This window comes from Schistocerca piceifrons, unplaced genomic scaffold, assembly GCF_021461385.2.
Source record: "Schistocerca piceifrons isolate TAMUIC-IGC-003096 unplaced genomic scaffold, iqSchPice1.1 HiC_scaffold_1544, whole genome shotgun sequence".
NCBI lineage: Eukaryota > Metazoa > Arthropoda > Insecta > Orthoptera > Acrididae > Schistocerca > Schistocerca piceifrons.
The window spans coordinates 16,574,430-16,577,444 of record NW_025727396.1 but is presented as its reverse complement, the minus strand read 5'-3'; positions in this window follow the sequence as shown (position 1 = coordinate 16,577,444).

Genomic DNA, 3,015 nt, shown 5'->3' with positions numbered 1-3,015 from the left:
ACCTACATTTTGACGATGAAACACAGAAATTGCATCGGAATTAAATAGAAAAGGCACAATGCCGACTTAAGTACAAGAAGACTGACTCTTGCTACTGTCTATGTTTTGAACCATTCCTGTGAGACTAGTTATAGATTGCGATGCTTCCCTTCAGGTTTACTGTATCCCTCTGACCTTCTTATTGACGATGAAACACAGAAATTGCATCGAAATTAAATACAAAAGGCACAATGCCGACTTAAGTACATGAAGACCGACACTACCTACTGACTATGATTTGAACCATTCCTGTGACACAAGTTATAGATTCCGATGCGTCACTTCAGGTTTACTGTATCCCTCTTACCTTCTTATTGACGGTGAAACACAGAAATTGCATCGGAATTAAATACAAGAGGCACAATGCCGACATAAGTACAAGAAGACTGACTCTTTTTACTGACTATGATTTGAACCATTCCTGTGAGACTGGTTATAGATTGCGATGCTTCCCTTCAGGTTTACTTTATCCCTCTGACCTTCTTATTGACCATGAAACACAGAAATTGCATCGGAATTAAATACAAAAGGCACAATGCCGACTTAAGTACATGAAGACCGACACTTCCTACTGACTATGATTTGAACCATTCCTGTGAAACTAGTTATAGGTTCCGATGCTTCACTTCAGGTTTACTGTATCCCTTGGGCCTTCTTATTGACGATGAATCACAGAAATTGCATCGGAATTAAATACAAAAGGCACAATGCCGACTTAAGTACAAGAAGACTGACTCTTCTTACTGTCTATATTTTGAACCATCCCAGAGACACGAGTTATAGATTCTGATGCTTCAATTCAGGTTTACTGTATACCTTGGACCTTCTTATTGACGATGAAACACAGAAATGGCATCGGAATTAAATACAAAAGGCACAATGCCGGCATAAGTACAAGAAGACTGATTCTCCCTACTGTCTATGTTTTGAACCATTCCTGTGATCCTAGTTTTGGGATACCATGCTTCACTTCAGGGTTACTGTATCCCTCTGACCTTCTTATTGACGATGAAACACAGAAATTGCATCGGAATTAAATACAAATTCCACAATGCCGACTTAAGTACAAGAAGACTGACTCTTCTTACTGTCTATGTTTTGAACCATTCCAGTGACACTAGTTATAGATTCCGATGCTACACTCCAGGTTTACTGTATCCCTTGGACCTTGTTTTTGACGATGAAACACACAAATTGCATCTGAATAAATAGAAAAGGCACAATGCCGACTTAAGTACAAGAAGACTGACTCTTCTTACTGTCTATGTTTTGAACCATTCCTGTGACACTAGTTATAGATTCCGATGCTTAACTTCATGTTTACTGTATCCCTTGGACCGTCTTATTTGCAATGAAACACAGAAATTGCATCGGAATTAAATACAAAAGGCACAGTGCCGACTTAAGTACAGGAATTCTGACTCTTCCTAATGTCTATGTTTTGAACCATTCCTGTGTCACTAGTTATAGATTACGATGCTTGACTTCAGGTTTACTGTTTCCCTTGAACCTTCTTATTGACGATGAAACACAGAAATTGCATCCGAATTAAATACAAAAGGCACAATGCCGACTTAAAGTACATGAAGACCAACTCTTCCTACTGACTATGTTTGAACCGTTCCTGTGACACTAGTTACGGATTCCGGTGTTTCACTTGAGGTTTACTGTATCCCTTTGACCTTCTTGTTGACGATGAAACACAGAAATTGCATCGGAATTTAATACCAAAGGCACAATGCCGATTTAAGTACAAGGAAGACTGACTCGTCTTACTGTCTATGTTTTAACCATTCCTGTGACACTAGTTATGGATTCCGACGTTTCACTCCAGGTTTACTGTTTCCCTTGGACCTTCTTATTGACGATGAAACACAGAAATTGCATCGGAATTAAATACAAAAGGCACAATGCCGACTTAAATACATGAAAACCGACACTTCCTACTGTCTATGATTTGAACCATTCCTGTGACACTAGTTATAGATTCCGATGCTTCACTTGAGGTTTACTGTATCCCTTGGACCTTCTTATTGACTATGAAACACAGAAATTGCATCGGAATTAAATGCAAAAGGCACAATGCCGACTTAACTACAAGAAGACTGACTCATCTTAATGTCTATGTTCTGAACCATTCCTGTGACACTAGTTATAGATTCCGATGCTTCACTTGAGGTTTACTGTATCCCTTGGACCTTCTTATTGACGAGGAAACACAGAAATTGCATCGGAATGAAATACAAAAGGCACAATGCCGACTTAAGTACAAGAAGACTGACTCATCCTACTGTCTATGTTCTGAACCATTCCTGTGACACTAGTTATAGATTCCGATGCTTCACTTCAGGTTTACTGTATCCCTTGGACCTTCTTATTGACGATGAAATACAGAAATCGCATCGGAATTAACACAATAGGCACACTGCCGACTTAAGTACAAAAAGACTGACTCCTCTTACTGACTATGATTTGAACCATTCCTGTGACACTAGTTATAGAATCCGATGCTTCACTTCAGCTTTACTGTACCCCTCTGACCTACATTTAGACGATGAAACACAGAAATTGCATCGGAATTAAATAGAAAATGCACAATGCCGACTTAAGTACAAGAAGACTGACTCTTGCTACTGTCTATGTTTTGAACCATTCCTGTGAGACTAGTTATAGATTGCGATGCTTCCCTTCAGGTTTACTGTATCCCTCTGACCTTCTTATTGACGATGAAACACAGAAATTGCATCGGAATTAAATGCAAGAGGCACAATGCCGACATAAGTACAAGAAGACTGACTCTTTTTACTGACTATGATTTGAACCATTCCTGTGAGACTGGTTATAGATTGCGATGCTTCCCTTCAGGTTTACTTTATCCCTCTGACCTTCTTATTGACCATGAAACACAGAAATTGCATCGGAATTAAATACAAAAGGCACAATGCCGACTTAAGTACATGAAGACCGACACTTCCT